At 40.1% G+C, this 14,263-nt stretch overlaps 1 protein-coding gene across 2 annotated transcripts in view; it reads right to left on the bottom strand.

Moving 5' to 3' along the window:
* SYK (spleen associated tyrosine kinase) overlaps window positions 1–13,934 on the bottom strand; it is a 47,831-nt gene extending 33,897 nt beyond the window's left edge. The window contains exons 1-2 of one of the 2 annotated variants that reach the window (XM_018920946.3): window positions 13,771–13,934; window positions 3,970–4,031 (exon numbers count right to left, since the gene is read on the bottom strand). The gene's annotated coding sequence lies outside the window, so the exon portion shown is untranslated. The remainder of the gene's footprint in view (window positions 1–3,969; window positions 4,032–13,770) is intronic. The other variant, XM_009096092.4, reaches the window with a different exon arrangement.
* Between the last annotated feature and the right edge of the window lie 329 nt (window positions 13,935–14,263).

A 14,263-nucleotide genomic window follows, 5' to 3' on the forward strand; every position in this document is an offset into this window, starting at 1 on the left:
AATTTCTGACATACTTCTAGTTTCAGACTTAAAAAATATAAAGAACTTTAGAATGGAAATAACAGCTAATAAAATAAAAGCAGGGCCAGAAAAAAAATATTCTTAAAAGCTGGAGGGGGCATGGGGGAAAATCCACTGAAATGTCAGTGATGGCACTGGTGAGGGACTGTCTCTTAAATCTTCAGAATGAGAAGGCCTGCTATATAACAAGTTTCTAAAATATGAAGAATATTTCTCAGTTATGAGAAGAACAGCAGCAGGATTCTTATGATCTCTAATATTTCACAAAGGATTTATTTATATCTGTTTTAGAAAACAATGGCCTGATTTACTTTCACAAAATAGGTTACTGTTGGTAGATTTCAGGCCAGGTTTCTCAACCCCACTTTCTATTATGTGAAGAATATTTAATGCTTAGCAATGGTAGGAAATGTTTGGACTGATACAGCATCTCCTGGGCATTCAAAGAGGCAAATAATCACAAAAAAAAATTAGATTATGATTAAAACTACTTAACAATTTTGGAAGAATGTCTGAATTTGGGATGGCTGTTCTCTTTGTTTGGAGTTTCAAAATCTTGCCTTCCTTTTGGGAGTGTAATACCCTTCCAGGATCAGCAGTGGAATAGAAGAAAATGCTTGAATTCAGAGTTTCCTCTCCCCCTACGTTTTTCCAGGTGCACAAGCAGTGCAGTGTTTTTCAAGCCAGGGCAGCTGCAAACATGAAGCTGTAAAATGTGGATTAGGTCCCCTAAGGCTGAATGTCAGGCTTTAGCCTTACGAGGGCTGAAGGAAGTGTGGCTGGCTACCCAAGAGAAGCGGTTGAGTATCAGCAAAAGAGAGTCTTAAGTGCAACTCTCCCCTTAGTCATTAAATGTGACTTTTAAGGAAGCTACAAATGCATGCAAATATCAGGCTTATCCTATGTGAAAGAAAAAATATTGCACAAACATATAAGAAAATTAGGTACCCACTTCCCCTCAGGCAGCTTCCTCATCAACTTTGCAGGGTACTCCTGACATAGCACAAGAGTTTAGTACCTCACACATTTCATGCAAACTAGGAAGCAAAACATTCTCTCAGAATAGACAAGTAAAACTAAGGAAAACTCACCTGGAAGGTGTTAGTAAAAATCTGTGCTAACCACACTGCAACACTTAGCTTAATTCTATTTCATCTCATATTTAGACAAGGATAATGGGAGAATAATTCCTATGCTGAAAAGTTTGCCTAGCAAAGAGTATAATATTACCAAAGTACTGATCTTCATTCTACATTAAAAAAATACAAATAGGAATATGACTTTTTCTAAAAAGACCAAGCAGTAGTGGGGTGGGAGACTTGGGGATTTCTAATTGATTAGTTTACTCCTTCATGGGTTAGATGACTGAAATGTGACAGAAGACCAAAAGCCGTGAAGCAGTGAAATAGTGTTACAAAAAATGTTCCTTATTTGAGCAGTTATTTTTTCACCTTTTCTTGTTTTTCAAGGTGATCAGGAAATGAAAATAAAGAAGTAAGATTTAAAACAAATATCTCACATGCACACATACCTACAAGGCACACTAGACAGTGCTGAATGATGAAAATATGCTTACTGAAACAATTCCTTCTAGAACAGGGATATATTTCAAGCACCCACGAACTTCAGCAGTTCCCTAATTATACCCAGGAAAACATTAATAATAAAAGAATAATATGAATGTGTATTTTTGAAGCTCTTATTTAATTAGGATTCTTGGAATCAAGATGTGTGCCTCTGAGAAAAGCAGTGCAGGTATTTTTAAGATTCTTCTCCACATTTTCAACCTACGTAGCACACCTGAAAGCTGAAAGAAATTCAGTATGCATAGAATTATAAATACTTTTGATGGTGACTTGATATACTATATTAAATATTTTGGTAGTTTCAGGGTTTAAGGAGAACCTTAAAGGTATACTCCAAACAAATGTACACTTTGAAATAATTAGCATGTAAGTATTATAAATTCATTGCTACTACCTCACTTTTAAACAAACTAAATTTGAAGAAGTTTAACAAAGAAAATCTATTTGAATTACTGTTCTATCCTCATTTTTGCACCTTTAAAATCATCTTCCAACATGTGTAGGCAGCTGAACAGTGGTCTTAATTTGATCATCAGATTACCTCTAAATGCCTCCTTTACCTTTTTGAATAAACATGAAGATTTAACTTCTATCCACACCTTAGGGGTTTTTATGAGCAAATTATGCAAAAACAAAGGAAGAACACAGCAAAGGAAGTAATCCAGGCAGGAAATGCAGCAGTATATAATTTTATGAAGTAATTTTAAAAACCTAGAGTTTGATCAGGACACTAGAATGAACTTACTGACCTACGGGAAAACATTTGCAATCCTGTGTAATTCAATTGGTAATACTGGAGATTTTCCAACTTTTGTAGACATCTTCAAACAATGTCCCACTCATCACACTGAAGGGGATGCACAGTAGTACTGTCTAAGAGAGAAAAGTGACACTTATATTTCTTGGAGTATCTGACCTTCCTCAGGGAAGAGCCCTTGCTGAATACTGATGTTTAGGGCACTGTATCTCAGTCTGCAACAACAGTGTCTCTAATCAGCTTACAGCCTACAGCTTGGGACTCCTTCTCCATGTGTTTTCTCCAGCTTCTCCAAGAAAATTTTCTTCACACAATCAAACACTCCTCTCTGAATTCTGCAATCTTTTGCTGACAATCTAAGCTATGCTACTCTGTTTTTACCTTATTCTTCAGACTTAAAAATGCCTTCATCTGCAAAAACTTTCCTGTTATTCCACACATGCTCCTGGCTAGTGCTGACAGATACAAAGAGCACGCGTTAGTTTTTAGCAAGTTTCATACTATAATATGTTCATATTGTCAATTCATATTGACAATAATGCAAGGAAGCTCATATTGTCAATTTTTTATTATTTCTTCAAGACTGTGCTCTTTCCTTAGCACTTCTATTTAGTAAAAATACTTGTCTTGAGTGTCAAGTTGCATATTTCAATTTACCAGTTTAGTTTCAGGAGCATTTTCTTTCATTTCAGAAATTTTTGCTTTACGTGGTGCCTTCAGGGTGACAATGGTGTTTCTGCTAAGGTTTTTAAACACTGAGATGTATTCTTTACCAGAAACACGGCTTAATTAAAATCTGTATGGGTAAAGTAGGGAATATGGTAGCTTTGGCCCAGAAGACATTTCTGATGGGGAATTCAAAAGCTGAATCTTACAATATGATCGGTGAGCTTTGGGACTGCCCAAACTGTAACAGGTTCATTTTTTTCATTGTTACTATGAAAGTTAGTGGCCGAGCTAGCCTCTTTCTGAGCTTAAGAAGAAAGAGCTTTTGCCCTCATTCTTTTAAATCCTCAGCATTTTGGCCATATCCGAACAAATAATTGCCTACTAAACAGGGGGCATTGGTATTTCATCTGCTAGGTTTAGGGTGAACACCATTTATCTCCTCTCCTGTATCAAGGAGTCATTCATAAAATGAACTGAAAAGGACCATTACAAACACACCTAAAATCCTCATTAGCTTCAAAAATATTTTCCTATAGATTTACTTTCTGAAGTCATCTTAATACAGAGGACAGATATTTATATTTTTTTTCCTCCATAGAAACATTCAAGAAATGCCCTCATTTACCCTAAATTACATCTGACATTCCAATATCATCAGACTAAACCAGGCACTCTAGCTATTGAAGTATTTCCTGAGGAAAAAACTACTTGACCTGTCAACACAATTACTGCCCTATTACAAGGCAAACAGATGCACAGAAAAAGTACCACAGCATTCATGTTCTATTCAGGGCTTTTCCATAAAAGCTTCTGTACTGAGCTCATGGAGGAGCATTCATCACTGAAAAAGCATTCTTCACTGATGCTAGAAACCTATTGTCTCTCTTATACAACACCTTTCTTTTGGGATTCTCATGTATTTGGTAATCTACTCACATGCAATCGTTTTCCTCTAATAAGGTTTTCTGCTTTGATCTTCTCAAAAGGTCAGAACGCTACTGTGAAAGAAAAAGAAAAAAGAAAAACCGCCAGGTGTTGATAACAAGAATTCTTTCCCTGGAAGTAAAATATCCTATGACTTCTGCACATATTAAAAATAGAAACAAACAACCAAAAACCCCAAAACCCAAACAATTTTTGTCTCCTTTTAGAAAAAGAAAAAACAAGATCACATGCACAAAAATGTGAACATTTTCTTCTACATCTTTACCATGCTCTATCAGTCATTCCCTTACCTCCTTTTCCACTCTTATACTCTCACAAATGCAAACACTGCCCTTTGCTAAACACACCTCTTGTCAAATCAAGAATTTCAGACTTAAAATGCATGGCACCATTTCTATGGGGAAGCCTGCTCCCTTTTGGAAAAAGTACTCAACTGTGATTGTTCCCTATTAAACTGCCCTGTAAATATTGGAACCACTGGGATCAGGTACAGCTGCATTTCAGACACTGCAGGCAGATCCGTCTAATCTCCCATTTTCCTGCTGCGACAAGATGGGAATACACACCTCTAGGCACAGACAGATCTTCACTAAGACCAGCCGTGACTCTGTAGCGACTGAAGAATAATACAGGTATAACTGCATCTTCCAAATGCAGGGGGGAAGAAAAAAAAGCCTGTGTTGGGGTGCAGTTACAAAAGTCTTACTCAGCGAGCCCCAACTACCTCCCTTCAGGAACTACTGAGACATATATAAATGTATATGCATGTACACACACATATATACAAATGTACGTATTGCTCCTTAATGGTTTTGTTGCAAACATTTATTTACTTCTCAGAACTACAGTAAAAAGTAAAACTCCTTTGCATACCATAGATCCCACCATGACTGCACAGAAGGAGCTGTGAAATGAACCTAGAGAGGCAGTGAAAATACGTGAAGGGCAAAACAAAAAAATTATCATCTTTCTTGCAAGAAATCACTGAAATCACTAAAAAGAGATTGAACTGCTTAGCCAATGGCCTGCATGTTTTCAGGTTCAAAGTCATAGTGACATTAAATATGACAGTATAGTGGATTGCCAAGTGGAATATATTTTCATTTTTACCAAAGAGATTTTACAGAGACAGCAATAACAAAACTATTATGGACAAGATAGTGATAGCCCAGTAAAACAAAGACACCTCTAACTATCACTAAATTTCCCCCCACCCCACAAATTACACCAAAATCTTCTTTCAAGGTTCACTGCGGTCTATTGTTTCTCACAACTCAGCAAGAAGTTGCCAGACAAAGATCTATCAGTGTGTTAGACCAAAAACATTGATTCAAAACATTCCCCTTTTTCCAGGAAATCAAAACCTGTAATATCTGTCCAATTTCCAAACACACACAAAAAGTGCCTTGGGCAGACAGCTGATGATACTTTAAATTTTCATTGTCATAAGAACTGAGAAAGGCTGGCTTCATCCAGAAAGATCAGGGTCCAAGTGTGGATGGATCCACAAGCCATAACTTTGTTTTTCCTTCCTTGTGACATTTTTAGCAAATTTGCTGGAAAGCAAGACATCTCAGAACTAAAGCATCATGAATTCTAGAAGGAACTTCCTACAATTAAACAGAAAATGAATGGAAAGCTTCATCCATTAAAATAAACAACCCAGGAGAAATTCAACATTATTACAGCAGTCTCAAAGTTTTGTAGCCTTAGAGGACTAAGACAAAATGCCACATTTCATTCAAAGTTTCAGATAAAGACCACAGTGGTCTTACTAGTTGGCAGACCCTCAAGATAGGTTTATTTTACATTCCAGTAAGTGTCCTCATTTAACTTTTTAAAAGCCAGTAATGATTGCAGGCTGGCATTTCCAAAGCTATTATGCAGGTATGAACTCCCCTTCTTTGTGCAGGTCTGTCTCTACCTAGTTCCAAGTCTAGAGGCTACAGATGTATAAATGATCTCAGTTTATCAGCCATAAATATTAGCCTTCACTTAATGTTAAGCAAGACCACTTGGACCCCATTATACTTAATTCCTTATCTGAAATATATGGGTCTATCTTTAGAATTGCTAAAATCTTTGCTGAACAGATGCCTCAATGGACTGGCCCCATGAGTCAGAGTGGCAAAATTAGGCAGGTTCCTCTTTCAGACCAAGGTTATTTTGTCATCTGAAACAGTCTGCAGTATCCTGCTTTATATATAAAGCACAGAAATTATCGCAGGAACAAAAACAACTTGCCTTTCCTGCTCCTAGAATTGGCACGCTTCCATAAAACTGGCCAAGCCTTCTCAGTGCCACTTTCTAGAGTCAATAAAAACCATGCCAGGTTACCTTATTTTTTGAAAAACTTCTGCTAGGAGGACAGACCAAGTAAATGTTCTGCTACAGACACACTGTAAGCACCATCTCTTAGTGGAAATTACACTCCCAAAGAATAGACTGCCACAGAGGTATGGGAAAAAAGGCCAAGCATTTCTGTTTTTTCAAAAGGAAGATGTGACCTTAGCTCACACAGCAAAGCTGACAACATTAAGGATCTCTTTCCTAAAACCTATCTAATAGTTAGAAATATAGAAGCACAGCATTGTTGAGGTTAGAAGGCACCTTAAAGATCACTTACTTGCAAATGCCCTGTTATGGGCAGAAGCACCTTTCACAGACCAAGTGGCTCAGAACCCTATCCAGTATGGCCTTGAACACTGCCAGGGATGGGGCATTTACAAGTTCTCTGGGCAACCTGTTAAAGTGCCTCAACACTCCCCCAGTAAAGCATTTTTAATTTAACAGCATTTTTGCTAGGAAAAGAATACTTCTCTTAAAAAATACTATCATCCAACAATTGTGCCAGCTCTTCCTGACTATGTTTTATGAGGAGGACACAGACATGGTAAAAGGCAGATGGCTTTGCGAAAGAGGCTCTTCATAACCATCAGTGCATCAGCCATCCAGAAAAGATTAAGTATGTATCTCTCCCCATATCAACCTTTATCGTCAGATCAAGCAGCACAGATAAAACTTACTTCTCATTCGTATAAAGACAGAAGAGTCTCTTAACAGGTAGGAACTTATTTTAGCCACCAAACAAAGTGAAACCTAACCTCTCCTCTCACATAAAACACAGAACATTCCAGAAGCACTACACAGAGAGAGAAAGAGAGATATGAGCCCTGTCTTCCCATCTTGCAAAATAAGCCCATTAGCAACCCCTGGACCAACTAAATACTCTTGACAAGGCCAATTTATCACTCTGGGCAGAAAGAGGATGCACCTGGCCTCAGCGTGTTCTGGGTCAATAGGCAGTATTTCCCTATCTCTTGCATGACAAACTGCCAGGCTGGAAAAAACAGCTTGTAGTCAGGCCTCTTTTTTCATGGTGTGTTGTTCTCCACACAGCATCAACAGCTACATCTCTAAATGGTCCACTGGTAATTGTCACTATGGATAGTTGCTGTGTCAGGATAACAAAAAGCCACCTCCATTTGATGACACTTGTCTCTTGAGAGTTGGAGGCAACTGGATTTCACACTAGCAACATCATGGCCTCAACACACTGCTGCTTCCAAGCGAACACAGCTCTGCATCCTTTTCAAAAAGCACATTCCAGTAGATTTGAGTTTACTCATCCCATACTGGGGGGATTTCCCCTGTACTTTTGTGTACAGAAGTACCAGTACTGCAAAGAAGATCTTTGAGGCATTTATTGGATGATGACTATCACACAGTTATTCCCTGCACCTGGAGCAGGGAGATTTCTTGCCAACTGCACCTGATAACTGAGGACAGAAAAGTTACTCAAAGTCTCCTTTAATGACCACCTCAGTTCTGGGGTGTCAGAACTGTTCAAGGAAGTGCTTTCCAACTTGATACTTATCTTGAGGAAGTGATCATTTTCACTTCACAACAGCAAGATGCTCACTGATTCAAAAGATAGCTAATCCAGTTACCCGACTTGGAAGAATAATCTTTTCTTAAACATCCTGCTTGCTTTACTAACTCTTGAGCAAAACAGTGGAATTCACATGAATTCTAAAAAATGCAGCAGTGACATTTATAACTTTATGCCAAAGTTGACAATAGTAGTGCAGCTTCCTTTGCTCAACATTCCACATATTTCAGATTCTGAGCAACTGGGTTTAACAAAAAAAGTCCCTGCCCATGGTAGTGCAGTTGGAGATAAATTATTTTTAAGGTCCCTTCTAATCCAAATCCTTCTGTGATTCTATGATATCAAAGATTACCAACTTGACAAAATTTTAGGTTTGTGTTTTTTTGCATAGATTGTTCATCTTAATTCAAGTTATCAAATTTGGTCTCTTTCCCAGAGTAGGAACTTACCCATAAGCAACCGCTTATTACACACATACCCGCTTCCTTTTCTATGTTCTCTCCAAACAAAATAACTAATTTTTTTTTTTTCAGCTGAAGCTTTTCTTTAATGCACTTTACAAGAATTTTAGCACTTTACAAGAATTTTAGGGGGGAAAGGATTGTCTTTATAGCATACTTCTAACCTCAGGTTTTGAATCTAGATGAAGAAAATTAACTTTTCAGGTAACCCTATCAAAAAATCAAGAAATCAATTTTGTAAAACACAATTAGACATTGTTTTAAATTGAGCCGATTTTGAAATTTATACTAGAACTTTTAAAAGCAAAACTACACACTCAGTGGTCAGCAGCAACACACATTTTAGCATCTAGATCTAGAATACCACACATTCTCAGTCACACGGGCTTTAGCTAAGACACATACTGTCTCTATATGTTCTGGATTATATTTCTTCTATGGTCTTAGAAGTTTTATGGTTTCTTCCTCTTTTTCCCCCTTCTCATTTACTCAGTTATTTTATAGAAACAGGGGGGGAAATATGAGAATGTCTCTCCAAGAGGGTAGGAATGGGCTGTGAAAGAAGGCTGATGCATGAAATGGTGACACCTTACTCATTTTATTGAATCTGCTGTTTAAGATAAGGATTTATGACATTAAAATATTTGAGCCATTGCCCTATTCCTTGGTATTTATCCTACTCTAACACTTCCTGAATGTGTTTTCTCAAGTTGCCTCCAATCATGATTGTGTTTCCTATCAATTTTAACTCCACCCCTAGCCTAGATACTGTCTCAGGGATTTACATGGCTGGATATGTACTACCATGCCAAAGTCCTGCTTTTTTATCAAAGCTTTTAGCACCTTAAATCTTACTTCTGCTCAGTGTCAGTGCTGAAAAATTCCTTCTGCTGCCTCTTTTCATTTTTAAAAAAGGCAAAGTTGGAATTTTTATTGGACATTTTTTCCACTCAAGCATCCGGAAATGCATATGTGTTTGGAGGAATGCCATCTCAAGGCAAATAAGGGCAAAACTGGAGAAATGACTGAGTAGTCCTAGCTGGTCAACCAACATACTCTTAACATCAGTGTACTACACACTGAGTGATAGTGCAACTGGACAAACTATCTGTAATCATACTCCTGTATGCTGGTTATTTAGGTTCTAATACGTGCAAATTTTAAATTATTTGCTCTGGTACCTGGTACAAAGGGAAGGTTTGCAGCATTTTGCATATCATAGAATCACAGGGTAGCTTGGGTTGGAGGGACCTTAAGATCATCTCTATTCAATCCCTCTATCCCTGTACCAGGTTTTCTCAGAGCCCCATCCTGGGGGGGCAGCCCCAGCCTGGCCTTGAACACTTACAGGGATGGTATACCCACAACTTCCCTGGGCAAACTGTTCAGTGCCTCACCACCCTCAGAGTAAAGAATTTCTTTCTAATATGTAATCTAAACCAACTCAGTTTTAAGCCATTCTACCTTGTCCTGTCACTACATGCTCTTACAAAATGTCTCTCTATCTTGTGGGTTTCCTTCAGGTACCGCAAGGCTGCAATCAGGTAATCTGGAATGTTTCTCTTTTCCAGGCTGAGCATTTCCACTCTCTCAGCTTTCCTCATAGGGAAGGTGCTCCATCCCTCCAATCACCTTGGTGGCCTCCTCTGGACTCTCTCCAGCAGTTCCATGTCCTCCCTGCGCTGGGACCCCAGAGCTGGATGCAGAGTTCCAGGTGGGCTCTGACCAGAGCAGAGCAGAGGGGCAGAATCCCCTCCCTGGCCCTGCTGCCCACGCTGCTCTGGATGCAGCCCAGGACACTTTTGGCTTTCTGGGCTGGGAGTGCCATGGCTGGGTCATGTCCAGCCTCTCACCCAGCAGCACCCCTAAGTCCTTCTGGGCAGGGCTGCTCTCCATCTGTTCATCCCCCAGCCTGGGCTGGTACTGCAGTTTGCCTCAACCCAGCTGCAGCACCTTGAACCTGGTCTTGTTAAATCTTCTCAGGTTCCCATGTCCTCATTTCTTGAGCTTATCTTGTTCCTCTGAATAGTATCCCATCTTTCAACTGCACTTCTCAGCTAGGTGTTCTCTAAAACTTGATTGAGCATGAACTTGATCCCTTTGTCTGTCATCACTGAAGACACTAAATAACACTGGTCCCAAACTAAAGTCACTTTATAACATTAGGATCCCTGTGAGTCTCAAAAGTATTTTTACCTTTTCTTTCATTTTTAGAAGAGCCACTCCTAAGAAGTATCATTAATCATTGTATGCAAATGCACAGGAAGTTAGAATCTAATTTCAAATTTGGAATGCACACACAAACTACAAAATTGTGCTTCATTTCTTTGATGCAGGCAATATCTCTGTGTCAAACACAATATTTATATATTAATTATCATTTGCAACAGCAAATCCTGGCATTTTTTCTTTTTTGTTCAGGGGCATACAGGCTCCTTCACACTTCTCGTATTTGCAATGCTGATGTTTTCCAATGACCCCAACATGCAATGAAAAAGTCAGCAGGAAATGTTTTCTTATGCTTAACTTCTGCTTAATAGTATGCCTTCACATTACCCTGTGTCATTAAATTAAAAGGTAAACAGTATCAGCTATGTACCCTTGTTGCTGGAACCTTAAAATACAATGCAAATACTGAGCAAGAGCTCTCTGATCAAATTATTTTACCATACCTCAAATAAATATTAATAACTGTGTATTGTACTATCCTACACCATACAAAAGATTAGAGAAGAATACTGCAAAGCCCAAGGTTTGTTTTTCTCATGAGAGTGGTTGAAAGGCTGAAATCCAACTGCAGAAATTAATAATGTTTTTCTGTAATAGTACAGATATTAAGACCCCTTTTTTGTAAAAGCATTTCTAGAAATGCCACTTGAGACATCTAGTGAGCCACTCTCTCTTCCTCCACCAAGATTCTCTTCTTTTGTCAAATGCAAGGAAAACTGCTGTCAAACTGCACTACAAAATTGTTTCCCTACAATGAGTTGGTATTTTACTTTTTCTTAAATTAGAAATTAAGAAGATGATACTGTAAATCCTTGCAAGATGAGAAGTTTTCATTCTTATGACTGAACCGTACTACTGAAACCCACAAACACCTGCAAGTCCATCTTCAGCCTCGTAGCAGATACCTTGAATGGTACTAGCACTCTTGCCCCAGTGGAGCAACTCACTAAAGTACATGTTTGTACTCAAGCAAAAAAAGAGTTAGTTTTTAGAAGCAGCTACAAGATTATTTCAAGCACAGTATACAGAGAATACTCATTTGGAATGATTTTTCTGTGACTATTACTCACATTCATAGATAACTCCTGTATTCCTTGTAATTATGATTTAAACCCTGACAAGTTCCCCTTTTCAGCTGTGCTATTCTGGAGCTAAACATGTGTAACTGAAGGCAGATTCTGGCACAGTCTGTGTAATGTGCACACAACAGATTCTGGGCTACTGACCCAAAAGTCTTTCAAGCTGGAAAAAGGATAACACTGCCTAGAATTTTCAGTAGATTCAGATACAAACAGATTTCTTACACATATAGTATTAAAATCAGCAATGGCATTGGACTCATTGTTTTCTGCTAAATATTGCATCTTGAAAAGGATTAGTAAGAAAAAAAGAAGTGGAATTTGCAAAAAAGGAGAAACTTATCATTGAGAGACCATGACTTCTGAACATAACATATATTTCGGAAGTGATTTCTCTCACTTCCAATACTTCTGGCCTAACAGATCCAAAAGAAAAGATGGGAGACTAAGGAAATTACCGTAGACTTTTTCTTTTTTTTTTTTTTTGGCCATTGGTATTTTCAAAGGTGCTTAAGACAAGCTTATAATTTTACCATCAGTCTTCTAAACTGTTATTTTGTGCTCAACATAAACCGCTAGCTAATTCTAAAAATAAATATGTTTTTTCTCTTCCTGTGGCTTTGGATCTAATTCTGCTCTTCTATGAAATGGCAACAATGTGCAAAAGGGAAAGCTGCACAGTTCACCCTTACTTTAACAGACTGATAATATTTTTTAACTGAAAAAAATCCTGAACATGTCAACAGTATTTATGATGGTATTTTGTACTGATTTTAAGTGATTGGGAAAACCAAATAATTATATACTTTTATCTATTTCAGCCATTTTTTAAAAGAATCATAACTGATTTCAAACTCCTTAGTCAAAATATACGTATCTATGACTATAATCTTTCTCTCTCACAAGATAACTGTCACAATATAAAGAACATTCGAACTTCCTTATTTATCTCTCAATGCTCAACAGAGGGATGAAGAAAAAAAAAAAAAGAAGTAACAGTTCCTCTAACAGGACTAACACTGCTACACTGTATAGCCTCCAAGCCTGTAAAAATATAGAGTTTTGCATGCTGAATGTACTCCATGGCTGTGTCCATGGATTACTCTATGGATTCCACCCAAGGACTCAGGAGATCTAAGCTTCTGTGGATAAAAAGAGCAGGAAAGAAACCTAATGAAAAAGAACATTAAAAAATCCTATAAAGTGTTAATGCCCTGAAGAATAATTTCGTTTTAAATTTACCTTGTTTTTCTACAATATATCACATAACTTGGGGAGACTAACACTCTACTTGCCACTCTTCTAAAGGATTATTTCATCTAACAAAGTCTTGTTTTACTTTGTCCAAGAAAATATCGCATAACATCACTTCAAACTAATCTAGACAACTACAACATTAAATGCAGGCAAATGCAGTCCTAACATAGATAACTGAATAATGCTGGCAGAACACAGAACTAAGAGAAATTTCTCTGGCACCAGGCTTGTAGAATCGACTACTAAGTGATACAATAACCACAGTTGTTTTCTTGGAAACAAAACAGGGAAGTTTAGTAAGAGAACCCGCTTTTTTAAAGATTTTTTTTTTCAGTCATAAATCCTTCACAGGCTATGCACCATTCAAACAGCAGCCCTATTTTGTGCACACTTGGCTCTGTTTAAAACCTGCCACCATAGTAACGTCTCGCAGCAAAGAAAAACCAATTTTCTTTTGCATCTAAGTTTTAGATTTAAATTCCTGAGACGCGGGGCTAGTGGTATTTATTTTTCGAAGCACCGCCGTACAGCAAGGTTTCAGGCTGGTGGTGCGTTTACAGTCGCCCGTTCCCACCCTGACAGGGGTGCTCCTCTCAGCCGCCGCTCCTTAGGACTCTCCTGTTCCCAGGTGGTCCAGCATCCCTCCCACCCTCTGCCGAGGGCTCCGGCTCTCCTTCCTGCCGGTGTCCGCGACACCCCCAACCCTACACCGGGGGCAGCAGCGCCGCCCGCTCCTGTGGCTCCCTCCGCGTCCGCGGCCCCGGCCGCATCCCAGGCGCCGGCCCCGTTCCCATTCCCGGCCGCGGAAGGGGGGGTGGCGCCGGGCCGGTCGCGCTCCGGCTCCCTGTGCTGGCGGCCGGGGGCCGCTGCTCACCGCTGCCTCGGGGTCCCTCGGCTCCGCACCGCCGCCTCCTTCCGGCAGGCAGCCCTCGGGAGGGCGGCTCTGCTGGGCCGAACCGTGCCGGGCTAAGGCCGGACCGGGGCAGGACCCTCTCTCAGCGCCGCCGGATCCGCCGCTTCCTCGTTTTCGCTCGCAGCCGCGGCCACTTCCTCAGCGCGGTGTGGGCGAGCGCTCCCTCCTCTCCAGCGGGCGCGGCCGCCGTCCCCCCGGCACCCTCTTTCGGGCGCAGGCCCTGGGGAGAAGAGGGCCGGGCACCGCTGCAGACCCCGGAGCCGCCGGCGTCTCTTCTCCCACGGGCGAGGGACCGTCCGTGTCCTCCGGACCCCGCGGCACGGGCTGCCTGGGACCCGTGACGGGGGTCCCTCGGTGCCGCTTGACGGGGCTGTCCCCGGGACCCCGCGGTGCCGGCTCTCCTTGGGACCCCGGGCTGCGCTCCTTGCAGCGCCGGTGTCGCCTCGCTGGTATA

Source organism: Serinus canaria, chromosome Z, assembly GCF_022539315.1.
Source record: "Serinus canaria isolate serCan28SL12 chromosome Z, serCan2020, whole genome shotgun sequence".
Classification (NCBI taxonomy): Eukaryota; Metazoa; Chordata; class Aves; order Passeriformes; family Fringillidae; genus Serinus; species Serinus canaria.